This window comes from Mustela lutreola, chromosome 1 (genome assembly GCF_030435805.1).
Source record: "Mustela lutreola isolate mMusLut2 chromosome 1, mMusLut2.pri, whole genome shotgun sequence".
NCBI lineage: Eukaryota > Metazoa > Chordata > Mammalia > Carnivora > Mustelidae > Mustela > Mustela lutreola.
The window spans coordinates 287,425,886-287,453,438 of NC_081290.1; the positions used below are offsets into that span (position 1 = coordinate 287,425,886).

The 27,553-nt window shown below is 56.5% G+C and overlaps 1 protein-coding gene across 4 annotated transcripts in view; it reads right to left on the reverse strand.

Moving 5' to 3' along the window:
• SHANK2 (SH3 and multiple ankyrin repeat domains 2) overlaps window positions 1–13,805 on the reverse strand; it is a 453,117-nt gene extending 439,312 nt beyond the window's left edge. For 2 of the 4 annotated variants that reach the window (XM_059150585.1, XM_059150583.1), the window contains exon 1: window positions 13,358–13,805. The gene's annotated coding sequence lies outside the window, so the exon portion shown is untranslated. Of the gene's footprint in view, window positions 1–13,215; window positions 13,288–13,357 lie in introns of those variants that run through there. The other 2 variants (XM_059150584.1, XM_059150586.1) reach the window with 2 other exon arrangements.
• Window positions 13,806–27,553: the final 13,748 nt, after the last annotated feature.

The window sequence follows — 27,553 nt, forward strand, 5'->3', positions numbered from 1 at the left end:
CGTAGCAGGATTCCACTCACACGAGGTCCCTAGAGGAGTCAGACTCTCAGAGACAGACAGCACCATGGGGGCCGCTGGGGCTGGAGGAAGGGAGTTAATGTTTAACTCTCACGACAGAGTTTCAGTTTGGGAAGATGGAAGTTCTGGAGACAGATGCAGGGGGTGGAATTGCACAACAATGTAAATGTGCTTAAAACCACTGAATGGCACAGCTTAAAAAATGGTTAAGATAGCAAATTTTGTGTTATGCATATTTTATTGCAATTTAAAGTATTAAGTGCAAAATAGTGTTTTCACAGCAATTTCCATTAAATTCCCTACTTATCATGTGCTGCTTCCTTCATGTCCCTTAAGTCTTTTCTCAGGGAGCCACCTCCTCCAGGAGGCCCACCCTGACCACCCTACTGAAAAGTGCAACCACCCCTCCCACCAGCTCCCCAGAAGCAAGCACTCCTTCTCTCCTGGACAGCACAGGGGTTCCTGCATCATCTCCCCTACTCAGTGTTTGTTTCCTCTGTCTCGAATGCTGGCCCTCCACGCAGGAATATGTGTGTCTCTGACTTACTGTTGGATGCTAAGAGTCTAGGGCAACCAAATAGACCCCTGCAGGATGCTTCACCCCAGGACAGCGGAACACACATTCTTCTCAAGTGCACATGGAACATTTTCGAGGATGGACCGCATGTTAAGCCATCAAAAAAGACTCCGTGAATGTAAAAAGGACTGAAATCACAGAAAGAACATTCTCCAGCCAAAAGAGACTAAAATTACAAGTCAATAAGAGAAGAAAAAATTTAGAAATGTACAAATGTGTGAAAATTGAACAACACATGTCTAAATGACCAATGGGTCAGAGACCACAACCCGGGGAAACTGGAAAATACTAAGAAGGAAAAAAAAAAAAAAAAAAAGAAAGAAACTAGAAAATATCTAAAATGTGTGGACAAAGAAAACAAAATATAGCAGAACTTAAGAGATAGAGCAAAACAGTCCTTAGAAGATTTTCAGTTGTAAATATCTGTAATCAAAAGAGCAAAGAGCTCATGTCCATGATGATGAAACTGGACAAGGACAATGAACTAAAACAAGCCACAGAGGAAGGAATAAAAAGGTGAAATGAAAGTAAGAGAAGAGAAAACCAACGAAGCCACAGTCAGTTTCTTTGAGAAGCTGATGAAACTGGTAAATTTTCAGCTAGACTTAAAAAGGAGAAAAAAGGGGGGAAATAATCAAATTGCCAGACTCAGAAATTAAAAGGAGGACATTTCCACCGACCAGACAGAAACAAAGGAGGTTAAGGCAACCCTGTGGACAAGGCACACAGAAATGGGACAGATTCCAGGGAGACACAAAGTAGCAAATGTGACTTAGGAAGAAACATACCTATAACAAGAAAAGACTGAATTAAAGACACACACACACACAGACAGAAAGCACCAGGCCCTGATGGCTTTACTGGTTAATTCTACCAAACCTTTAAGGAAGGATTAAATACCAGTTTATCACAAACATTCCCAAAAAGTAGAAGAGAACACTTTCCAGTTCATTTTATGAGGTCAATATTACCACAACACCATCAGAAGAATGCTACAGATCGATATCTCTTGTGCATATGAATGCGAAACACTGAACAAAATACTAGCAAACTGAATCCAGGAGTAGATGAAAAGCATTATAAGTCATGACTAAGTGGGATTGATCCCAAGAATCCAAAATTGGTATGACATCTAAAACTCAATTAATGCAACTCCCCATATTAACAGAATAAGGGGCAAAAGGGAGCTGAGCATCTCAACAGATGTAGAAAAAGCAGTCGGCAAAATCCTGCCCTGCTTCATGATAAAATGCTCAACAAACTAACAACACAAGTGACTTTCCCCAACCTGATCTTCAGCATCTACAAGACACCCACAGCTGATGTCATAAGTAATGTTGAAAGACTAGACGCTTCCTCCTCAGACCAGGAGCAAGACACTGATGTCCTTTCTCGCCACTTGTACTCAACATTGTGCTGGATGGAGTTTCCAGGCGAGGCAATTAATCACTACAATGAAAGAAAAGCACCCAGATTCGATTAGAGAGAAAGAAATAAAATTTTTGCTATTTGTAGATGACATAATCTTATATACAGAAAATCCTAAAGAATCTACTAAAAAATTAGAACAAACATGATCAGCAAGATTATAGAATATATGATCAATATATAAAAAATGAATTGTATATCTACACACTAATAATCAAACTATTTGAAAATGAAATTAAGTAAATAATTTCAGGGGTGCCTGGGTGGCTTAGTCAGTTAAGCATCTGCCTTTGGCTCAGGTCATGATCTCAGGGTCCTGGGATCGAGCCCCGCATCGGGCTCCCTGCTCCGTGGGGGTCTGCTTCTCCCTCTGCCCGTCCCCCTGCTCGTGTTCTCTCTCACCCTCTGTCTCTCTCTCTCAAATAAATAAAATCATTTTTTAAAAAAGGCAAAATGCATCATACACCTAAATATAAGAGTAAATAGCATAAAACTCTTAGGAGAAAATGCAGGCATAAATCATTAGGACTTCAGGTTAGGCAAATCCTTCTTAGATGTGACACTAAAACAATAAGTAACAAAGAACAGATGCTTTCTGTCAAAAAGTAAAATTTCCATCCTTTAAGAACACTATCAACAAAACAAAGAAAACAACCCAGAGAACGGGATAGTTATCATCATACTGTCCACCAGATAAGAAATTCGTACCTAAAGAATTATCAGAACTACATAATAAAAGGAGCCCCCCCAAAAAACAATTAAAAGTGAGCAAAAGATCTGAAAAGACCTTTCACCAAGTGAGGTATACAAATGGCCGGCAAGCCCACGAGAAGGTGCTCAGAACATTCGTCAGGGAAGAAATGCAGATTACACAGAGGAGAGGGAGATGCCACCTCACACCCTCCAGGATGACCACACTGGACCAGACAGATAACAGCACCAACTGGTGAGGAGGCGTGGGAAGGGGAGCCCCAGAAGGTGCATCTTCTGGCCCACCCACTGTGGGGAACAGTCTGGCAGGTCCTCAGAAGGTACAATACCAGGTCAGCCCGTGACCCGGCATTCCCACTTCTGCGTAAACAGCCAAGATCCACGAACACATACGCCCACATGAACACTCATATGCTGATTTGAAAAACCGGAAAAGCAGAACCGATGCGTCCGTCCACAGCCGCAGGCACGACCACAACGGGACGGTCCCATACGACAGGGCATCGTTCTGCCGTGGAAGGCAACGGGGTGCTGCTACGTGTCAGGACACAGACCACAGATGGACCCTGGCAAGAGCGGGCTGAGGGAACGGCGCAGTCCCCAAAGACGGACACTGCGGGATTTCGTGTCTGTGAGATGTCCAGGCTGCACAAGTCCACGGGGGCAGAAAGGGGGCGAGTGGGTGCCGGGGCCGGGGAACGCGCGCAGGAAGCGGGAGCGAAGACGACGGGACTGAGGTCTGCAGGGAGGCTGGATGAGGAAAACGTTCTCGAAGGTTTCATTACTTTACTTCTTTGAGAGAGAGACAGAGGCAGTGAGAGCAGGGAGAGGGGCCGAGGCAGAGGGAGAGAATCTCAAGCAGACCCTGTGCCGAGCACAGAGCCCCACATGGGACTTGATCTTGAACCAAAGTCTAGAGTCAGACCTTTAACCGACTGCGCCACCCGAGCTCCCCCACACTTTACTTTCTTAAACAAGTCGAGGACAGTGCCTGGCACAGGGCCCTCAGCAGCCGCGTGTGCCCCAGGCCCTAAGACACACGGACACACAGGACAGACAAGGGGGGCCCTGGACTTTCTTCCGGGGGGGAGGAGGGTGACGTGCATGGAAACCAACTCACAAAATCACGAGTTTCAGCCTCGGTGCAGGAGAGAGAACCAAGGTGGGGACCTTTGTGCACTTCTGCATGGGGTCTCCTCCCCTCCAGTGCCTCCTGCCAGCCCTGGGACCTCTTCCACGGAGGCAGCGGGAAAGACGTCTGCCGGAGGGTCAGCAACGCATGCTCTCCCCTGCAGAAGGCGGCCCCCTCCCGCTGAAGCCTGGGGAACCGGGACTCTCCCCAGGGCTGGGCAGGGGGGCACCCACAGGTGCGACAACCTCGACCCTTGGCCTGGGGGCCTTGCGCTTTCATGCTATACAAGAACCAGTGCCCCACAACACCCGTCATCAGCCATCCTGAGGGACGGTCTCCTCCCAGGGCCGCCCACCCCCACCCGCGGGGAGGGCATGAGCCAGAGACACGGTCTAGAGATGTTCCAACACCATGACAGTGTAAAGCAGCTACTGAAGTTTGCAAAGACGATGCAGCCTGGCCAAGGGCCATTAGGGTTTAAATGGGAACGAACCAAAAACCGAAACCAGAACTTAAACCACCGTTAACCCCAGGGCCCAGTCCCCAATTCCGCCTCCTCCAATGGCATAAATATGGGCAGGGAACTCCATCGGTCCCTTCCACAATGAGTGACAAACATCTCTCCAAGCTTGGGGGGAGGGGGCAGGGCGGCGGCAGCCTGCAGAGGGTGTCAGCTCCTTTCAAAAGCTGCGTTTGCTGCCCTCACTCGCTCTGCCAGAGAGGACCTGGAGGTTAGCAGGGAAGGGAAGTGCTGGACCTTCCCCAGGGCCCAGAGAAAGCACCCCTACCCCCCAATACCCCCAGGGAGCACTTACCCATCCCCCGCCCCCCCCAACCTCCCCTGAAAACCTGAGCAGCTGGTCTGCAGAACAACGGAATCTGTGATCCCGGGGCCCAGGGGGCCCTCTGGCTCCTCCTCTAGCGAGGGCCCCAGAGGGAGCACGGGGAAGGGGGAGGCCAGGCCAGGGCCAGCTGCCCCGCCCACACAGGGGGTGACAGGAGCTGCTCCTCCAACGTCCCGGGGACAATCTTTACCCCAAAACCCAAAACACCCGTCGGGGCTGCCGTGGCCCCTGCCCTGACTAAGGCCCGGCGGACTGAGGAGCCCCAGCAGGCAGGGACGGCAGACGCAGGACGCCTGGTGGTGCTCCCGGTCGGCTCCCCGCGCGCCCCATCTGCCGCCCGGGAGGTCACACGGTGGGGGCATGTCCGTGGCCCCCACGCTGCCTCCTCCCAGCGGCTCTGTCCTTGCACTCATGGACACCCTCACGGGGATCCGAAAACAGCCTTCTGGCCTGACCAGTGTCACCAAAGGAGCCACCTGGGTCCCCAGCTGCCATCCCCACAGAGATGAGCTTTTGGTGACCTCAGACACCTTCAACCAGGTACACCTTTCATAGCAAAGGACCCTGCCCCTATCAGACCCGGGGGTGGACCGAGCCAGCTGCCTGCTTCCCCTGAGCCTGGATCCCACCGCCCTAACTGTGCGGGGACCCCCCCTCCCGAGGACCCCCTGCAGCCCCCAATGACACTGCACAGACGCGTCCTAAATGACAAGAAAAAGGACAGGTGTTCCTGGAAACATCCCCCCGATGACCGGGCAGTGCCAGCTTTCAACTCACACCCAGTCCAAGTGCTGGTCCCAGACCTCTTCCGGGGGTCCTCAGTGTGTGACCCAGGGAATCCTGGGGGGTTCCCCCAGAGCCCTTTCAGGCCTCTGTGAAGTCAAACCGTCCTCCTGGCAACACTGAGACACAGCATCTTCCCGCTCACGGCCCTCCCACATGTGGGGGGTTTCAGGAGCTGCACGCCAGGGCCGTGGCTTGAGGCTCAGTGCCGAGGCAGGCCCAGAACCCACCCGTCTACTGCGAGGCCACTCTCTAAAGGGACTTTGCAAAAATGTAAGTCGTGCCACGCATCTCTCCGAAGTTCTTCTCGTTCTGGAAAACGGCTGTTCTCCGTAAGAATGTTACTGACACAAACGTGTATGGGTTTATCGTTATCATTTTTAAAGGCATGACTATTTAAATACTTTTACTGCTCCTAAGTTTCTAATAGGACACGTACTGCAAGAGACGATGCGCGCGAACCGAAAGCTCTCTGGGGTCCCTAGAGAGGGTAGAGGGGTCCTTAGACCAAAAGTTTGAGAACCTCTCTGCACCCCCGGCCCGTGGGGGAGGGCAGGGGCGGGTGCAATTCTGTGCGGCAGAGCGAGCGGCCGCACGACCTTCAGCTGTTAGGTAGATGCCCTGGGCCTTGGGCACCTGCCCTGGAGTTTGGGGGTGATGTCCCGAGGGCCCGTTCCCCAGGGCATCTGCATCTGGAACGCACTCGGGGACCAACAAACCCCATGCGCTCACTACTGCCAATACTTTGATGTTTTAGCCACTCAGGTGTCCCCCCGACAAAGAAACAGAGGGCCCAGGGCGGACCCCGGTGTCCCCACAATATACCCCCTAAACCTGGTCCGAATGCACGTCCATCCCCGGCAACCCAAAGACGCAGGCAGACCGAGGAAGACAGGAGAGCAGCCGGCCAGCGTGAGCCCTGCCAGACTCGGCCCAGAAAGCTCCGAGGTTACTCGCCTGGGAACCCGACGGATCCCTGAGGCCAGGCCTGAGAGCAGCCCGCGGGCTGGCCCACCCACGTCTGAAAACTTCAGAGTGAGGCCAAGAAAGAAGAGGCCAGGGCCTGACCGGCTCGGGGCTTCGTGGGGCTGACCCTGCGTGCAGGAGGGAGAGTCTGGAGCCACCGGGGCTGGCTGGTTCTGCATGGCTGATGCTGTCCACCCAACGCGACCTTTTCCACAACCCGTGACTCCACATCTGGAGCCCCTGCAGGACCCCAAGACCCAGGTCCTCTCCTGGGGCTCGGTCTGCCTGGAGCCCTGCTAGAAGCAGAGGCAAATGCGTGCAGCTGGCCAGGCCCCCTGCAGTGGGAGCACAGAACACCACCACCACGGAAATCAGGAAGGAGAAAGACTGCGCCGGGGGTGGCAGCCACAGCAGTGGCAGCCGTGCTGTGTTCTTAGAGATGCAAGTGAGACAGCATCGGAGGCCGCTCTGCCCCCACAGGGCACTCCTGCTCCCCAGGGTCCCAGGCTGGCCTTCGGCTCTGCTCAGGATGTGGGACCCTCTCCCTGGGCCCAGGCCCTCCGGGACCCACCTGGCAGCCGCATCCTGCCCTTCTGTGTGCGTGCTGCGTGCTCAGAAAGCACCTGGACCTCCCCGCCCCACCCAGGAATCTGGGTGCGGTTTCAGGATTTCTCAACTCAGGGAGCAAGGGAACAGAACCCCAAGAAGGCACACTCTGGAGCAGGACACCCAGTGTGCAGGACTTGGAGCATTCAGGTGGCAGGCATCATTTGTCCCTACGGCCACCTAGGTGTCCCCACCGTCCCAGGATGGGCCTCGCCAGCAGGAACCCTGAAGGTGGGGCAACATCCAGCCCATTTCTCGTCCCCCCCCTCAAAGTAGACCCACCACAAGGGGCCAGTCTGAATGGAACCTTCTCCAGATGCTGCTCAGGGTACAAAGGCCTCGGGGTCCCCTTCCCCAGCAGCCCCTCCCACCTTCCATACCCTGCAAACCCCAGGGGTGGAGGGAGGGAGCCGCGGGGGAAGGGCTCCCTATACTGAACACAGGAAGTTGGCTCAACCAAGTCTCTAAAGAAAACACCAGAAACACACACCACTGGCCAGCAGAGCCGTGCACGCCAGGGGGACATTTACAGTGTTCAAGCTTATGGCTTTCTGGATCCACACCTGATTTGGGGGGACACTGAGTGACTTGAGGTCCCAGGAACATTTTTTGAAAGCCAATGTATGTACCTTTCCCTTGCACAGAAACGTGCTAGGTGGGTGAGTGAAAGACCGAGCGGCGTGCAAGTCTATTCCGTTAGGATAACTCTCTTGGGGGCAGTCGCAGCAGACGTTCAAGAAGGCACAGGGACCAGGAGGGGTCCCGGGAGCTTCTCCACCTGTTTGCCAAGGCAAGGAGGCTGCCCCGTCCCCGGAGCTTCCGACAGCAGAGGACACAGCCCCAGCTGGCCGGTTACTTCCGAAGGGCCAGTATTTACCTCGCAGATGAGGTTGTCCAGCCTCTGCAAATACTGAAACCTATGAAGGATAATTTTATATGTTGACTTCAGAACGCATGAGAAGCCTCGTCGGACTGGTGTGGCCGGAATCGAGGGTGGGCGTGAGGGCGTCTGGGGCGAGAGTCCAGATCCGCTCAGCTTTGCGGAACTTGTGGATCGTTCGGATTTTTCACACAGAATGGCACAGGAAACACAGACAGGGACACAAAAATGATGCTTTCAGGGAGCTGAGAGGCCAAAAAAAAAAAAATCTCTTTGAAAAAATGTGCCCATCCTCCCCCAACCCAACCCCACTGCTGCCCCAGGGCCTTTGTAGGTCTGCAATGATTAGCCGCCTAATGAATGCCTCCTGTGGAGTCTCCTCAGCCACCAGCTCAGGGCTTGCCAACCACTGGGCCGCCAAAACCTGCAGCACTGCTCAAAGTGTGCTCCCGGGACTCCTGATGGTGCGGACCCTCTGGGGGGGGGGGGGGGGGGCTCCGAATCTGCCTCTCTGGCCCTGGAATTTCCAGGGAGTCAGGAGCCCCCGCCCCAAGGTCCAGCATTTGAAATCTGCAGCTTTCACACTGGGAGTTCATGGCTTCATTCAACACGCACACCCCTCACCGAGCCACCCTGAGAGTCCTTGGCAAATCCCACAAGGACAATTTTCCAACACTGTCCCCAGCGGTCACCGGGCGCAGTCGCCCCCCCCCCCCCCACCGCACTGACATCTGGCAGCCAATCACCGGCGGCTCTGCTCTCCACTGCGGCTGAACGCAAGCTCCCAGCAGCCCCACGGGCTTTGATGGGCTCGGATTCCCAGAAAGAGACACGGGCCTTGGCTGCACACCCAGGGTCCCGACCCCGAGCTCGGCGCAGGCGCTCAGATCTGCCCCAGCACGGGGCTCACCTCCCCCTTCCCCCATTAAGACTGGAAACCCCTTGAGGGGGTAGGAAAGTTCATAGCAGATGCTAACTCATCCCCCAAAGACTGACTGAGGCCGTGACAGTCACATCCCACAGTCACTCCAAAACAGTCCTTGAATCTGCTTCCAAGGAAAATAAAAGGGCCTATCACATCAAGAAGTCTGAGCAGAAACTCCGGTTTTCCCTCTCCGACTGTAGCTCTCTTCTGCAAGCAGTTACAAGAAGAGCAATTGTCTAACCGGGTGAATCTTCCCGCTGGGTCATCTGCTTGCTTGCCCCTGTGGTGGGCATGGGGCAGGGAAGGGGACCTAAGGCTGCTGGGCTCGCAGTGCCTGAGGCCCCACTTCCTAGCCGTGCGCCCCGGGGCCAGGCTTCCCTCCTCTGAGCTTGCGGTCCCCGGTCTATGAAAGGAGAAGACGGCACAGCTCTCTCCCGGGAGCTCTCTGAGGCCTGACTGAGGTCATCGATAGCAAGACACAACGGCTGTCCCCACCGTGGTTGCTGGCACTTAGGGGTTCCCTACCTTTGGGACAAGAAAAAGACCCTTAGGGCCTAGGTCCCAGTGCAGTGCAGGCAAAGAAATGACCGGACGATCCAGACCTCCTACAGGTGTTTCTATATCCCTCGTCCCCTTGCTCCCCCAGATCGGGCTGGGGTCCCTCTCGGCGCCCTACAGCACCCAAAGGTCACCTCTGTCACAACCCCTGTCCCCCTGTGCATGACTTGGCCCGCCCCTTCCCTTCCCCCACTGGCCTGGAAGTTCCCTATGGTAGGGGGACGTGGGGTGGGGGGGGCAGCCCCTGGGCCCAGCTGCAGGCCTCGTGCTCAGGCCAGGCCCTCCGATGCGACCCACGGAGACAATCGGACAGACCCCAGATCGCCTCAGACTGTCGCAGAAGAGCAGGCCCCTTCCTGGGCGGCGGGGTCAGGTGCACTGGGTCACCGGAGTCACAAACCCCGGCGCCCTTCACGCAGTCGGCCCATCCCCCTTCAAGAAGGGCCCGGGGGAAGGGCTGGGGATTCCAGAGATGTTTTAACCGGATTTGGTCTGGGGCCTTCCTCCCCACCTCCCTGGTCAAAGCAGAGAATTCAGCAGGCCGGTAGATCACTTTGAGGAAAGATCATAAATGTCCCCGTCCGTCCCCCACCCCCACCCCCGCCCCTGCCCCTGGGGCTCAGGACAATTGGAGGCTTCAGAGGAGGCTATCAGGGACCATCTCCCTGGGGCTTTTCCGGCCACACCCCTCCCTGCCACAGGCTCCCCGGGACTGTTTCTCAGCCTCCGGTGGGGCTGGGCCAGCAGTATACACAGCAGGAGTGGGGAGTTCCCGAGAAGTGAGAGTTCAGGAGTCACGGGGCTAGGATGCAGGGGGGTGTGGGGGGGAGAGCAGCTTCACCCCCAATCTTCAGTTGGAGCCGGAGGCAGGTCTTGGCCTCCTCAGCAACCCAACTCCCAAAACTGACCCCCTCTTGGAAAGCCCCCCTCCTCACCCGAGATGACAAAGACACCAGAACTCAAGGCTTCGACAGACTCACGAATGACAACACTAAACTAAAGAATTACTTTTCTATAAAAATCCATTTTTCCTTGGGGGCACCTGGGTGGCTCAGTGGGTTAAAGCCTCTGCCTTCGGCTCAGGTCATGATCTCAGGGTCCTGGGATCGAGTTCCGCGTCAGGCTCTCTGCCTGGCAGGGACCCTGCTTCCTCCTCTCTCTGCCTGCCTCTCTGCCTACTTGTGATCTGTCAAATAAATAAATAAATAAATCTCTTCTTTTTTAATCCATTTTTTTCTAGGATTTTCCTGCATACCGGTGGACTCTTTTATGTTTTTCTTAGCGTCAAGCTTTTTCTTCCAACTTGCTCCCCCACCACAGATGGAATAAACTGTGATGCTATCTGACAGCAGCGTTACCTCCTGCTGGCCGGGAGCCGGGCATCTGACCCTTGACCCTGGATGGCCAGGGCTCCCTCCAGATGGGGCCTGCAAGAGGCCCAGGCCCTACAAGTCAGCTAGGGGGGGCCCCCTGCACACAAGCCCTAGAACCGGCTAAAGAAGTGAACCCAAGTCCCTAGGAAACTCTCCTGAATGTGAAAAGGGCTTTCTCTAGCAAATTACACCGGTGCAGGGTAGGCGGGAAGATCCCCGCCCCCTTCCCCAACCTGAAGGGATTTGCTCAAAGCCGCCCTGCGCAGGCACCCGCCCGCTGGGAGCTGCCTTTATAAGCAAAATCTCATGGTTCAAGCATGCCTGTTGCTACTTGAACAGTTGGGGCTCGTCCCTCACGGGCCCAGAGGAGCCCCTGGCTTTCCACTCAATTCCTCCTTCTTGGAAATCCAGAAATTTCTTAGCAAGACGAGGGCACCAACTTCCCAAGACTTACACCCAACCACTAATTCCTATTCAGACAAGGGTCTCCTTCGGGCCTCCTTAAAGATACGAGCAGCTGGAGGGCTCATTAACAGCCCCCAGCAAGGCCACTTCCACTCCCAGCCCCAGGAGCGGAGGATCCCCAGTGGGAACGGATCGGTGTCAAAACTGAGCTCTCAAACGCAGCCGCCCCCGGGGGGTGGGGGGAGGAGGCTTCTGGACACACCGAAACCCCCAGATCCAGCAGATCCTCCCAGGACAGCTGGGTCGAGGCTGAATCCAGGGGAGACAGCCCCTCCCGGAGGCGCGGGCAGCGGGGTCGCGGGGCGAGTCCCAGCGAGCGATCAAAGCGCCGCCCCCAACGGAGGGCTTCCGAAATTACCTCTCTAATTCTTGGAGCTTAATTTAATTAGAGGGCTGACCTCATTAAATCCAACTTGAGTTTCGAACAAAAAAGAGGTCACAAACCATCCAGTTTTTACTACCTCCAACCCCTTGCGGAAGGCACTTCGTTTCTGGAAAGCCTCTGGGGACTCCCCGGGCCGTGCCCACAGCTGCCGGCCCACCAGGCCCCTAAGCACCGCGACCTAAGCGGCCCAGGTCCTTCCTAACAGCGGCTCAGGGTCGCTTTAAAAGCTCCTCCACGAACTCCACGGCCAAGAGCACCGGCCGAGCCCCCCTTGGGCGCCCCCAGCCCCACCGAAACACAAACTCGCCGGCGTGCCCGCCCTCGAATCCCGCGTCGAGCGGTGGAACCCGCGCACCCTCCGAACCCGGGCGGCGAGGTCCACCCCGGCCCCTACGCTCTCCGAACCCGGACCGAAGGGTCCACCCCGGCCCCCGCGCCCTCCGAACCCAGGCTGCGAGGTCTACCGCGGAACCGCCCCCTCCGAACCCGGGCGGCGAGGTCCACCCCGGCCCCTACGCTCTCCGGACCCAGACCGGAGGGTCCACCCCGGCCCTGGCGCCCTCCGAACCCAGGCTGCGAGGTCTACCGCGGAGCCGCCCCCTCCGAACCCGGGCGGCGAGGGCCACCCCGATCCCCGCACCCTCCGATCCCGGGCGAGGTCCTCCCCGGGGGTCGCACCTGCAGTCCAGCAGCCCCAGCTCCGGTGGCGAGTGAGCGGTCGGTGTCTCCAGGCGCGCCTCGCTCCCCGCCAGCCCTGCGGGGGCGCCCGGGCCGCGGGCTGTGCGGGCGGAGCTGCCGGCCGCGGGGAGGAGGGACGCCCGGGCGAAAGTTGCCAGGGAAACTTGAGCAACTCGAGCGCGCCGGTGCCAGCCTCCTGCATAATTCACGGGTGGCGGCGGCGGGCCGCCGGGGCCCCTCACCTGCACTAGCCCGGCCCCCCGACCCACCCAACGCCGGCCGGGGCGCGCAGCGGACAGAGGCCCGGCATCAGGCGCCGGCACTGCGCGACCCCCGGGATCCGGGGGCACGACCCGCGGCCCCCCAGGCCTGCGCCGAGTGCGCCGGCTCCGGCCTCCCGGAGCCCGCTGCTCCAGCCGCGCGCACCTGCATGGGGGCTCTGTGAGCTGGCTCGAGGCTGGGTGACCGCTGCAGGGTCTCTGGGGACCCTGCGACCGCGTCTTGGGTCCCCGCCCCCCGCGCGCCCCCTGGCGGCCCCGAGCCTGCTCCTTCCCAAGCCTGCAGACCCAAGTCCCCAGGCCGGCGGGTGGCGACCGAGGGCAACCAGACCCCGGGCAAGCGGTGGAGGTAGGTCCGCGGTGCCCCAGCGGCAGGCGCGGGACGCGCTAGGGGTGAGGGGGCTCGTGCGCCAGGAGGACAAAAACGGCGCTCCTGCGCTCTGCGCCCACGCCTCTTCCAGAGCCGTTTAAACCGGCCCCTACTGCAAAGGAAGCCGGGGAGGTGTCCTCACAGAGAAGCGACCCCCACGGGACGCGCGGAACCCTCTTCCCAACCCCCCATCCCGCACCCCCACCCCGGCTCCGACGGGTTCAGTACTGCGCTTACCCGGTCGTTGGTGCTCCTGTAATCCAGACGCACCCAAAAGGCAGCGGGTGGACAGGGTCGGGCGCCCGGGGGCCACCCACTGTCGTTCGGGCCACCCCCGCCCCGCGCCCGCGGCTCCCCGTGCCCCCCGCCGCCGCCTTACCTTTCCCGGGCGGCCGCTCGGGAGTCGGGCGGGGTGGGAGCCCCCGGGGAGGGCCGACGTCCGCGCGCACCTGGCTCCGCCGCGGGGACTCGAGCGGCGCCGCGCCCAAGCCGGCCGGAGCGCGGGAGCAGCCGGAGCCGCGGCCGCTCAGGTGTCGGGGGTGGGGTGGGGGGCGCCGCGGCTCCGCCCCGCGCTGCGGCCGGGGCGGGGGGCTCCTCGCGGGGCTGCTGGGCGGTCCCTCCCCTCCGCCCGGCGCGGGCGGCTGGGGCCGGAGAGCGTGGGGGAGGGGCCGTCTCGCCGCCAAAGGGCGCGCGCGGCCCAGGACCCGCGTGCGCGGCCCGCCCCGGACCCCTCCCGCGCCGGGGACCCAGCGCCTCCGCACCTGCCCCGGCCGCTCGGGCCCCGGCGACGACTCGGGCGCGGCGCGCGGGGTCTGTTGTGGCAACCCCGGGAGACGGCGGGCGCCCGGGGCCGCCTCCGCGCGCCGCCCCGCCCCGGGCTGCGTGCCTCGCCGCCCCCCTTCCCCGAGCAAGCCCGGGGACCAGAAAGTCCTTTAATTTTGTACAGCCCGGTCCGCGCGGCGCGATTATCCCGAACGCCGCCGCCTCCCGCCCCGGCGTGTTTTATGTTAAAGGATTCAGAAATCCCGAGGCCGACGGCGCGGCAGCGCGTTTGCAGAGCCCAGGAAAACTTTGTGCCTGGGCGACGCCGCCATCTGCCTCCCCGGCCACCTTCCACCTGGGCCCACCGCCCTCCCAGCCAGGGAAGGATTCGGGGTGGGGGGTAGGGGAGTACAAGCCCACCGCTCAGATGAATCCGGGAGGCGAAGGCGGCCTCCGGGGACGCCCAGGAGCCCTGTTATTATCTAGGGCTTGGGGATCGCCAGGTTTGCCAAAACCCAGAGCGGGAAGGTTGTCAGGAACCCTGGTCCCAGCTCCCGGCGTGGTCGTGGAGTTACTCCTCCCAACCTGGTAGGAGCCATTGGCTAATAACTTCTCACGCCTCCACTAATTCATTGCTAGTTACACCAGCTCCGGAGGTTTCGGTGGCCTGCGTTTTGCCATGTTCTGGAAGAAGGGAAAGCAAGTCCTTTCCAAGATCTGCAGTGTGAGTTGGGGGGGTAGGAAGGGGGGGCCAGACACCACCCTCCTGGCTGGGATGTAGAACACGCTTGCATTTTACAAAGCCCATTCTGCGTCGACCCAGGAAAAACAGAGAGATTCTATAAATGCGTTTTTATTTTTATATATTTATAAGGTATTACGGTAGACATACTTTTTAAAGTCAATCTTACAGAACATGCCTGAGAGATTTGCATGGGCCACTGACTTCAACACACCAAAGGCAAAGTTAAATATTTGCTCTAGATACTTTTTTTTTTACCCCTGCTTGCATAATTGTCCCACATTTCAAAGAAGTCTTTAAAAGCACTTAGGTTAAAAAAAAAAAAAAAAAAAAAAAGTTGTGTTTGGGCCCTAACTATTTCAGGACACACGTGGAGCAAATACTGGAAGTCCTCGAGGGCAGCTGCCAGATGCAGGCTTCTTTCTGTCCTCTGGTGCCTTAAGCTTGAGACTTCCTATAATGTTTGTTGAGTGAATAAAGGAGGCAATCAGTCAAATAATAACAATCCCTAAGTGGGAAGAACGAGCCCCTGGCAGGATCGGGCATAATTTCTTTGACGTGCAAATGGGGGATTCTGCAGAGGGGAAAGAGGATCCGCCAGCAGAATGTTCCCATGTTCCTTGGGTTTGTCACTGGCAGATCCAAGATGTGGCTTATGTTGGGGGGGGGGGGGAGGGACGGCTTTATCGCCACGCAACTTACATCAGACCTCGTGGCCCCAAACAAAGCGTGCCGTCTAAAAAGAGCCATGTGTTTGCCTACAATTCCAAATCAAAGAGAAATCCCCAGCGTGTCACCACCTCCAAACCAGTTTGCCACCCCAGATTTCAAGGACCGAGGACAGCAGAGGAGACTGCTGGCCCTAATGCAGCTGTGAAGACATTTCTGGGGTCCCCACAGAGAGCTCCAGTGCCAGAAGCATTGTGCTATCTTCAAGAAACACTTCCCCAGGGACCCAGGCCTCTGCCAGCTTGTCCACCCAAGGGGACGCCCCTCGGCCACCCCTCCAGTCCCTCGGATCTGTTTGTTGTCTGGCGACAGCCCTCCATGGGAGCCCCATCTTCTGGCACGTTAATGACACACATCCTGCCACATCCCAGTTTCTTTGTGTCCCTTTAGGGACACCCAGTCCAACCTTGTGCTTTGAGACATCCCTTGAGTCGAGAGCGTCTTGTGAAAGGCTTGGGACCGAGGACCCCACAACAGCACCTTGTCAAACCCCAGCACGCAATTGCGGATTTCGGGGCACATGTTCACCCTTGACAGCCTGTCCCTGCTGCGGTCTGGGCCTCCACGCAGCACAGAGCCTGTCAACAGTGGACCCGGGGTGGCCCATGTCATAAGGGCTCCTGGCTTTAGTTTCGGTGTAGGAAAAGGGCAATCATCTTTTTCTGCTTCTCGATTTCAGACCTCCCTGGTTTGTTGTTGTTGTTGTTTTAATTTAGTTTTATTTTTTTAAGATTTTATTTATTGATTTGACAGACAGAGATCACAAGTAGGCAGAGAGGCAGGCAGAGAGAGGGGAGGAAGCAGGGTCCCCGCCGAGCAGAGAGCCTGACGCGGGGCTTGATCCCAGGATCCTGGGATCATGACCTGAGCCGAAGGCAGAGGCTTTAACCTGCTGAGCCACCCAGGCGCCCGAGACCTCCCTGTTTTTGTTTCTGTAAACTGCCTTTTCCTGGGCCCCCGCCCCCTAAGCACATATGACGATGTTGGAATGAAGTACCTGGTTTCTCATTTGAGGAGCTCTTCTTTCCAGTCAAACCTGAAGCCATCAGCCATCGGTCTCAGCCTTTAGGGGCTGCCCACTGAGCACAGAGAGCCCCAGGACTTCCCAGAAAGAGGAGCTATTCTACGGAGTCCTAGAAACTGGGGCACCGTCCGTTAAGACAGGCAAAACAGAACCAACTCCTCTGTCCTGGGAAAAACATTATAAATATTTTGTGGCTTAGATTAACCGGGACCCTTGTCGCTTGCAGCAGCAGGCGTGGCTCTCTCCAGAGCGGCTCCTGGGTCTGGGACCCAGAGGCCCACACCATTTCAGAGGCATGTGCCCGGGCTGCCCAAGGGGACGTCCCCAACTCTACCCTCCAGCTTCCAGGTGGGAAGCTGGTGTGCAGAGAGAGATGAGGCTTGCCCAAGGACGTGGGGTCAGAGCCAGGTAAAGGCAGGTGTGCCCAGGTGAAATCAGGTAAAGGCAGGTGAAGGTACATACTCCAGCCAACAAGTCTGCCTCATTCCCCCATCGCTGCCAGAGTCCCGTGTTTTTGCAGTGTTTTCCACTCCACCAAGAGGTCTACTCACCCCACATTACCCCCACGCAGCAGATAGTGGGCAAGTCACTCCTTTCTCCGTAATTTTATAACAAGTCCTAGCTCAGACACAAACTTGGCGCTATCGATACACAAATCCCTTAACGACTCCTCATGTGCCTCCTACCTTGCCCTCTGCATCTCCTCCTCGAGGAGTCTGACTACTCCCCATTAATTTGCATGAATTTATTTTCCACGGATGTGTTTTGAAAACTTCCTGAGACTGGCCGTCTGGTTGCAGGAGATGCAGCTGCTAACACCGGAGAGCAGAAGGCGAGTTTGCCCTCCTGGAATCTGAGACCACAGAGGGGCTGGTCGGGAGCTGTTCTTGCTGGGGAGGGTGGGGGGCAGGAGGAGAGGGGCTGGAGCTCTGCCCTTGAGGCCGGCCTCTAAGTGTCCTGCGTGGGAACTTCCCCAGGCCTCCTGCCCCTGCCAGCGCAGCCAGAGGAAGAGAGGAGTCAGTTCCAGGGGCCGCTCTAGTCCCGGTGGAAGCCAGGAGGGAGGCTGGGGGGGCAACACTCAGTGCCACCGGCCGGCCTCGCCCCCCACCCCAGTCTGGTGCGTCCCTTGCTTACAGCAGAGATCTTAACCAAACACTGCTTTGGGGCTCCCCTACCCTCTTCCCTTAATTCTGCTTCCAGGGTCACCTCTCTATTGGCAAGCAGTCTGTCCCCAAGTCTAGGTTTCAGGCACAGCTTTCGGGGGAAACCCAAATGGCGTGTGGTTCTGTGTGACGTCGATGAGGCTCCGCCCCGCGAGGGCCCTGGAGGAGGGAGAGGGTTTGCGGATGCAAAGCTGCGCTAGCAACTTGACGCGATTATGGCGCAACCAACCCTGCCAGAAGGCCCCATTCCGACGAGCTCAGAGACGTGCGGGGTTTCCTTGGCAAGCAAACAATAAGGAAACTTGAAGATCACCAGCAAAGAAAATAAAACAGAACTATAAAGAAAGAAAAAAAAGCAAAAACAGGGGCACCTGGGTGGCTCAGTGGGTTAAGCCTCTGCCTTCAGCTCGGGTCATGATCTTAGGGTCCTGGGATCGAGTCCTTTATCGGGCTCTCTGCTCAGCGGGGAGCCTGCTCCCCCCCCCCCACGCCTGCCTCTCTGCCTGCTTATGATCTCTCTCTTTCTCTCTCTCTCTCTGTGTCAAATAAATAAATGAAATCTTTTAAAAAAAATCGAAAACAAAACAACAACACGCATGAGGGAGTGAGGGTTATCCCAACATCGCCGCCTTGCTTCTATGTTAATTCATCCATTAGGAGATATGTCTGAGCCAAAGAACCTTCTAGTTAAAAGAAAAGAAAAGAAAAAAGAATTGGCTTGAGAATATTTAATATTGTTCAGCTTTAAATATGAAAAACCCAAGCCAGTTTTGCGTTCCGTATGAAGCGTGAAATCCTTCTCATTCCGTTCCGGAACAAAACACGAGAGCTGGCGCTGGCTAACATCCCCACTTCCGAGTATTTCTCTGGAAGTGCCAGCCCATGCAACTGAGCAAGAAAATTCAATGGGAAAGGTTAGGTATTTTTAAAAAGAAGACAAACGTATCATTAGGGGAGGTGCTGTGATTTTCTAACTGGCTGAAATGAAGCCTGTCATTTTTGTCTGTCTCTTCACCCATTTCCACTCCTGTAATTCCCACTCCTGTGACGGCAGAGAGAAGCCGCAGAGCTGCAGAAAAGGTGACGGTGGTAAATGTGTGTAATGTGCTCAGACACACGCCTCGCAGGGCTCGTGCTCCGGGGGCCGCGGCCTCTGCTGCTCTCAGGGCCTGTCGCGCCGTGAAGCTGCAGTTCTTCCTCTAAACCACATTACATTCAAGCCCCCTGTTGGCATGCAGTTTATCCGAAGGAATCAGCATGCCCATATATATATATACACACACTTATATCTAGAACATAGAAAAGATTAAGCTAAAAAGGCAATCCCAACAAAAACATAGGCAAAAGATTTGGGCAGCCCTCACCCAAGAGGCCATCGAAATGGTGGGCAAGCATATGGAGAGGTGCCCAATTTATTAGTGCCCAGAGAGAAAAGAGGCCCACCGTGAGATCACTTCTAATCTGCCAACCTGAGAAAGGCAGGACGTACTGGATGCTGGAGGGGACGCGGGTCCTTGCACAGTGGGCTCTGCCGGTGGCTGCAGGTACAGATGCCTTGGGAAGGGGTTCTGCGGTGTGTGCTGGGGCCACACTGCTCTGCGCAGAGGTGCTCACCTGGGAGCCACGAGAACGTCTGTGCACAGGAAGGCGTGGGCAAGAGGGCTGCGGGTGCTCAGCAGAGATGGGAAGGAACAGTGGCCCCACGTCCCCCCAAGCCGATCCGGTCCACAGCAATGACGGAGGAGCCCCGGCCTCACGCAGAGCGGGACTAATCTCGTAATTGGCACGTTACGTGGAAGACACACGTACTGTGCAATTCCATCTGTATAAGGCTGGAAAACAGGCGGGAACGATCTGTGATGTTGCACCCTGGCACGCAGAGGGAGACAGGGGACTTTATGGGTGCTGGGAACACCCTGTCCCTGGGTCCGAGAGCTGCACGCGTGGGTGGGTTCGCACTGGGAAAACTCCTCCGGCCGCGAGGTTATGATTTATGCCTTTTCCGTAGAGCTGCTAGTCTGTGATAAAAATCGACTTCGGTGTAACAAGAAAAACCTCCAGAAAGAACACAAGCGGAGGAGGCCCGACGTTAAACACACTGAAAAGCTACCGTAATTCCCAGGCAGTCGCTGACGGCGGGTCACAGACGCAGAAATGAAAGCAGCCTCACCGGGGCCTGCGCCTCCCTTTCCTCCGGATTTCGTTGCCACCCCGCCTCCTGGACCGCCTGCTCCCGTGGGAGCTGGAGGGCGGTCTGGGCATCAGCGCGGTGTGCTTTTGGGGGGCCTGGGGTCTCCTTGCTCACCTGGACCTGGGGCTCCCACGCACAGCCTGGCGCTCCGCACATGCCCAGCGGACGCCCAGCTCGATGTCAGAGAAGAGAGGGAGGGAGGGACCCGTGCGGGAGCCCATGGTGGAATTCAGTCCGCCATACACGCGTTTTAAAAATGTATAAGAAGGGGGTGCCTGAGCGGCTCAGCCAGCGAAGTGTCTGTCTTCAGCTCAGATCATGATGCTGGGGCGCTGGGATCGAGCCCTGCATCCAGCTCTCTGCTCAACGGGGAGTCTGCTTCTCGTGCGCGCTCTCTCTCTGCCTGCCGCTCCCCCTGCTGGTTCTCTCTCCCCCTCTCTCTGTTAAATAAATAAATAAAAATTTTGAAAAACGTATAAAAAGAAGTAGGCAATAATTGGTGTTTATTGGCTGAGCAATTTTTAAATACAGCTAAATCCCTCACCCACTCCTCCTGACAAAGATAAGTGACAGGTGAAAGGTGTTGCCAGTAGGGGTGCCTGGGGGGCTCAGCTGCTTGAGGGTCCGACTCTTGGTTTCGGCTTAGGTGATGATCTCAAGGTCATAGGATCGAGCCCGGTCACAGGCTCCACGCTCAAGGGAGAGCCTGCTGGAGATTCTAGGTCTTCTCTCTGCCCCTCTCCTGCTTAAATACATACATACATACATACATATGTACATACATACGTACATACATACATACATACATAAAATCTTGTTTTTCAAAAAAAGATGTAGCCATTAAATGCAAAATAATAAAACATCAGAGAACGCCACAGATGATGATTCTCAGAATTTCAAGGTAGAGAGAGCTTGGAAGGCCTTTCTAAACATGTCAGATATTCCAAGGGGAAAAGTTGAAATCAGGCCACAGGGGAGTGAGGGTCTCTCACGGGACGACAGCCCAGGAAACAAAATCAAGCTAAAGGAAGGATGAACGGCCAGAGAACAAATTTAAACCTATGCCTTAAAAAGTTAACACAGGTCCTAAGTATATAAAGATCTTTCCAAAGTAGACATCTATTTAGATCTAAAGTAATAGAAATCATCAAAAATCCTACTTGAAAAATGGATAAATGACAGAAAAGGAAAAGTTACTTTAAAATAATAAAAAGTGGTGGGGCACCTGGGTGGTGGCTCAGTGGGTTAAGCTTCTGCTTTCTGCTCAGGTCATGATCTCAGGGTCCTGGGATCGAGCCCCACATTGGGCTCTGCTCAGTGGGGAGCCTGCTTCCTCCTCTCTCTCTGCCTACCTCTCTGTCTACTTGTTATCTCTCTCAGTCAAATAAATAAAAATCATTAAAAAAAGAAAAACACCTCAAAAAAATAATAATAGTAAAAAGTGGTGAAATCTTTTCAGCCAGTGGTGACTAGAATGGTTGATCATCCGTGTGGGAAACAAATACAGCTTTTACTCTATAAAAAATTGTGTCCGCGTGATCAGAGATCACCATAACGGATCAGAGCTACACGACCCCTAGAGCAAAAGCAGGAGAAAGCCCGTCCGGTTTGGGGTCCAAGGTCTTTGCGACCACAGCAGAAGTGTGAAAAAGGAAAGAAAATGGGCAAACATGAAAGTTTAGACTTTCTGCTCTCTCAAGGACATCCTGTCAAGAGAAGAAGAGTCATGTTGCAGACGGGGAGAAAAGTCCTTGCAGATCGCGGGCCTGACGAAGGACCCAGACCCGGACGGAATTCTCCGAGCGCCGTCTTGGAACTCAGCACCCATCGACTGGGCAGCTCAGCACAGACGTGGCAGGGGACTTGGGCAGCCCCTCCCCCACAGCAGAGGCGCAGGTGGCCGCAGCACAGGAGAAGGTGCTCTAGTCCCTCCTCCGTGGTTGGTGGTCCTGTGTGGGCGCACCGCCACCCTGGAAAGCAGCTTGGCAATGCCTCGCGAAATTAGCCTACACGGAATATAGGCTCTCGTGTGTGCGTGTTTATCTGGAAGAAATCATGCGCTTGTGTTCACACCATCGTCTGTGTGACTGCTTGTGGCTCTATGTCGGGGACCCGGGGTGTCCAGGACCTGCCCCTCACACCCCCCCCTCACCCATCTTGTGTCCGGCCTATCGCCGTCCCCAGCAGGTGCATGAACCCCATCCTCCGGCCACCCCCACGCACGGTCAGTCTCCTGCTGCTCGGGCCGTGCTGTCCACGGTCCTCGAGGCGGGGCTCCCCTGCAGCCACTCGTGGGCTCCCAGCGCCCCTGGGCCAGGTCCCAGCTCCTCCTGAGGCCCTCAGGTGTCCCCACCTTCTCACCCACCCACCCCCATCCTCACCCCCTCTCAGGAGGCCCCCACCCCCTCTTCAGGGAAACTTCCTGCTCGGCTCCTATCTCCATTCCTGTCCTGGCCCGCTTGGCGGCATGGGCGTCCGGTCCTCACGGACCCCGGGCCCTGCTGTCCCTCCACCGGCTGGAAATCCTGGAGTGGGAGTGAGGCTGTCTTGCGCCGCTTGGGTGCCCATTCCCAGGGCCCCAGTGGATGTTGGAGCAAAGGGCAGGTGTTGGAGGCCCAACGGTGGGGGGCGGGCAGGGGTCTGGCACGGAGGGGCTGGCGGGTGTGCGGAGGAAGGGGGCTCCCAGCCAAGGAGAACTCCGCACCCATCCCCCAGGGTGGAAGTTCACAGCGAGGCCTTAACAGGGCTCAGCGGCTACACCGTCCAGGTGGTCTCAAGCCCACGTCACTCTCTCGCAGCGGAGCCCATGGGAACGGCTCCCACCGGGGGGGCGCTTTCCAAGGACAGGAGGGCGTGCGGAGCCTCCGATGGCCCAGGGCCAGCTCATGGGTCACACCCTCTCCCCTCTGTCACCTGCTGCCAACCAAGTCTCTGGATTAATCTAATGGAAGAAACTCAGCCCCGAGGGAACCCAGCGTGCGGGGGGGGGGGGCGAATCCGACCCAGGTCCCGGCTCGAACGGCTCAGAGCCGACACGGAAGGAGGCGGCGTCTGCCACCTTCCCCTGCAGAAGAAGACGTTGCTAAACACGCACGTGGGGCCGGTGAGGGAGGGGCAGGGTGACAGACACAGGTCCGGGACCACGGCACAGCGGCAGAAACTCCGTAGTAATTCAGCATGAAGAACGTGGAGCTGATTTTCGTGGGGAGAGGCGACTTCCAGGCGTCCACTCCTCTGAGAGAAACATCTAAAGAGAGTAACATTAAGGAAGGAATTGATGACAGCAAGTCGTCTGGTCTGTGGCCATGTCTGGGAGGGGGAGGGGCCGCGCGGCAGGCTTCCCGCTTTGAAGAAGAGCCTCTCTGCCCTTCCCGAAGTTAGAGTTAAGGAAATTAATTCTAGATGGAAGAAGTAATATAAAAGTCAAAAGAAAATGTCTCACAGTCACACAGTAAATTATTTGGCTTCCTCCCACCTGAGTCTGATCGGCTTCTCTGGTGAGAGCCTGGGGGCAGGCGGGGGAGGCTCTGAGCTTCTCACTCCGCAGGAGAGGCGGACGGGGGGCGGGGGGGGGGCGCGGATCATCTCCTCCAAGGAGATTTCCTTTCCCTCTCTCTCTAGACCGGGCCTGCAAGGAGCCACAAGGTGTGGGGCAGGAAACAAGAGGCCGCTCCTGCATAGCGCCTTTGGGTGGGGCTGGGTGTGGGGTCCTGAGACAGGAGGCCATTTCAACGGGGCTGTGCAACCTGGAGTCTGAGGGAGCCCCAGGAGCCCCGCCGAGGCGCCTGGGTTCTGCTGCTGCCCCACGTCCACCCCATGGGGACGGAAGGCCACCCCCCCTCTACCGGGGCAGGACCACCGTGGTGGGTAAGCCAGGGCCGCTGCAGTGCTCACAACTGGGGAGTCTGGGGTCGCCCTCCAGGCTGACACTTTACCAGCCTGCAGACGGCTGGGCTGTGTCCCACCGCTGTCCGCCCTGCCTGTCCTCTGCCATCACACAACAGTCGGCTGAACCTGCTGTTACCTAGGTGGCCTGGATGCCCCGAGACCCAGTCCGTGTGCCCTGAGGTAGCTGTTCCTGGAAACGCTGCTCTACCATCTCATGCCCCTACTGTGTGTCCGACGCCTCCTACAAAGTGACTTCAGATATGGGAACGGCCGTTAGCCGCTTGAGTGGGGCAGACCCCCCATCACCTGCATCTCCTCCCTTCCCCCGCCGCCTTGTTCCAACCTCCACTGGATCCCCGCGGGCAAAGTGGGGGTGTCCGGAGCCCAGGATGCGAGGAAATACGGAACAGTCACTCCTGTGTTCATGAGTGTCATGTTATTATTATTACTATAACAATGTTACTATTATTTACAATTGCGATGTTATTGTTACATTGTTATTAACATAGCAACATTATAATTTAGTGCGATTATTAAAGAATACTGAAGTTTTGTCAAGGTAATGGTAAAGATAAAAGCCCCGAGCAGCTTCTCATGGGGGAAACCACCTCTCCCCGTCTCTGTGTGCTGCCACCCCCACCGGGCACCTTTCTGAGGTAGAGGGAGGCCTGAGTTTGGGAGGAGAAGAGGCGGAGGGCTAAGGCAAGCGTCTTTGATCCTAGAATCTCTGATTTGTGTCATGGACAATGTCAGCTGATGCTTATCGGGTCCCTGCAAGTTTTTGGACCTCAAAACCACCCCGCCCACACCCTCTGAACAAAACAAACAGGAAATTGTGTTGTTGTTGTTGTGTGTTTGGCAAAACAGGCCAGTGGAAGAAGGCATCTCGAAAGTCTGGAACACAGAAAACAGGATCCGTCCTGAAGGAGGTGGGCTGGCCCGGTGGGTGGGTCCAGCGCAGAGCTGGTGTCCGCTGTGCCATCTAGGACCCGAGCCCTGGATCCACGCGTACCAGCTGGAGGGTGCTGGGGGGCCGGCTTGGGCACGCTGAGCCCCAGATTCCTTGTTTGTCAAAAAGGGACAATAATAGTGTGTATTTCATTGGGTTTTAAGAGGGTAAGTGAAATGATGCATAGGAAGTAGCCCCGCACAGAGCCAGTCACTAAGACATGTGCGTGTTAGCACTTATCATTAGGAAGACTGGCTGAGAGAATCAGATATTTAATCGAGAAATAGAAGCCTGGGGTTGGCACGGGGGCTGCCACCAAGGGAGGAACGGTTGACGGAGCGAATTCGACCTTGCCCAGCTCCTGTTGGCCATGCATCGTCCGTGGAGATCCAGGGTGGCGATGGGGGGCTTCCATGCACAGAACCTTCAGTGACGTGAGGTCATGCTGTATTCGGAGCACACCCTCAAATTCAAGAATTGGGGGGTGGTGCACAGGAAAACGGAAGGACGGATTTTAGAGCAAGTTTCAGAATTCTGAGAGTACGCTTTTTTTTTACAATAATAAAATGAATTGATTTTTCAATTAAATTTTCAATTAAAGTTAATTGGATTTTTTAAGGATAGTAAAAGCTGCCCCCCCCCATGCTTGCTGATGGCTGTGCCAAGTGACTCTGTGGCTGCCCTGAGCCAAGGTCCTTAGATACTCAGGAAACCGCCTGGGAACAGTCTGGGGACACCGGTCTTCCTCGGTGTCCACTGGCCATCCGACTACACTCTCCCTTCTTGTCCAAGCAAGCTGTGCCTGCTTCCCTCCTGCAGGACCCCAGTGACCCAGCATTCCACACGAAAGTGGTGCTGCAAATATTCATTTGCTGCATTAAACATTGCACTGCTGTAAACATTCATTTCCCCGTTTGCTGGACAAAAGACAGGAGAGCCCCATGGTGCCTGAGAGCCCACTCAGGCTTGTGTGGGACACTGGACTGGGTCCCCAGGAGCGTGGATGGCCCTGGGACGTGCTCGGGTGGGAAGGCCCATGGCCAGTGAACAGACTGGCAGGAGGCATCCCCGTGGCGCTGGAGCCGTGAGCGAGGTCTTTCTACCCCAATCAGGGGGATGCCTGAGGCCAGAGAGGGTTTCACCTGGACCCTCGCCCCACCCAGAGATCCTACCAAGTCCTCTTCGTTAGCAGAGACTTAACGCTCTTGCCAAACAAGTGTTTGCGTTGTAGGCCCTGGCACGGAAGGTTGATTGGCTCAATAATAACTTAATTATGAAATGTGCATCACAAGGAATTATAAACAGTCCTTCACTTGCTGGATCCTTCTCAGCTTCTCCCTGTGGATCCCCCGAGTGCCTTGCAGCGCCGGTGCCGTGGGTGGCGTCCACCAAGAGCATTGCGGGTCGGGAGGGACCGAATTTCGCCACCGTGAAAGGCACCGAGGGAAGCGGGGCCGGGAGGCTCCACAGCCAAGCACTGAGCATGCAGACAGCTGTGCAGTGTGCGATCAATGATCTGAAGAACCACTAAATATGGATAACTTCCATACCTGGTTTTTTTTTTGTTGTTGTTCTATAATGACAGCTGGTGGGGTGCTTCAGAGGCTGGTGCAGGTGTGAGTGTTTGTCGCCATGTGTGTGTTGAAAATAACATTAAACAGAACCTGTGGTTAAAGGAGTCATGGCAGCTACGTGCGGTGGCTTCTTGTCTAGTTCGAAGACCTTCACGCCAAGGAGGAGGAGGGGAGGCGGGAGCTCCGTGCACAGATCCCAGGGTGCGTGTGCAAAGGAGAGGGGTGTGTATGCCGGCGGGCGGCACCGCAAAGTCAGGACCGACCTGCCGTCCCAGCTGGAACCTCGGCTTCCTCCCCGAGACTTCACTGTGGCAATTGTTGTTCTCAACGGGACCGGTTTCTCCGAGTCCTGGGAGTAACAGCCTCCAGCGCTGCGGTGAACCCCCACGCCCAGCGAATCACGGGGAAGCGCTGATGATCCCTGTATGGGGTCTGGGGGCCGACGGGGCTGCTGTGGCCTGAAGCGGGGGCGTCGCCCCACACATTCCACTACGGGACAGGAAGCATGCGTCCGAAACCAGCCAGCCGGACTGCGAGTCAGTGGAGAGCCCAGTCTGGGGACAGCAATGTTGTCAAGGGGTCCCGCTGCGTGTCTTATGGTGGGGACCCCAGCTGGCACCAGAGAAGGGGGACATCTGGGCTGCCAATGGGGAGCGTAGTGGGTCACAGATCAGAGCCTGAAGACTACTGCAAGCGAGGCTCAGATTTTCTTCCCTAACGTCATAGAGGAGGAAACGTGTGTGTTTCTTAAAGACCTGGCTGGAGACTAAACCTTCAGAAGGGGAGGGAGCTGCGGGGCAGGGGACGGACGGGAGGCGCCTGTATGCGCCAGCATGGGCCGAGTTAGTCTGTGATAATGAACATCCCTGTGTCTGGGTGGCGTGGTGGAGGGCAGTGATGGTCTGCTTCTCGCTCGCCACCATGGGTCTCGGTGACTCCCCACCTCAGCTGTCCCCTCCGGGTCTCCAGAACTGGGAGACGCCCCCCCAGCCCCAGCCCTCATATGCCATCATGTTCTGTTTCCGCTCAGGCCTTCGTGGCTAACAGATGTCCTGTGGCTCCGTGCAAGCTCAGGGGGAAAGGTTCCATTCCTTCCGCACTCGCACTCGGGAAGGCAGGGGAACCAGAAATGGGAGTGCCTGGCCCTCGCAAAGCCCATGTTGAGACCGTGTTTTCTGCAGAAATGCAGGCTCAGCTTTCCTAGGCACCAGGGCTCGCACTGTGCATGGATTGTTCGGACACCAGTAATGTCTTGTCCTTGGGAGCGCACAGTCTAGTCCCCTCCTGTATCGACAAGACAGTGCTAAATCACACATGTGCACACACACACACTCCTGGACCAGTGGCTGGTTTAGGTCCGGCAGCGCGGATGAGCTTGGTCTCAGCATGAAGCAGACCTGAATCTGGGTCTCGACTGGTACCCATCAGTACCTTCTAAACCTGATTTCTCTCATCTCCCGGAGGCGATGATGATGACCACCCCATCCGGCTGTGCCGACAAGTCAGCGAGATAATTTGAGTAAGGGGCTCAGAGTAAGGGCTCCAAAGGTGAG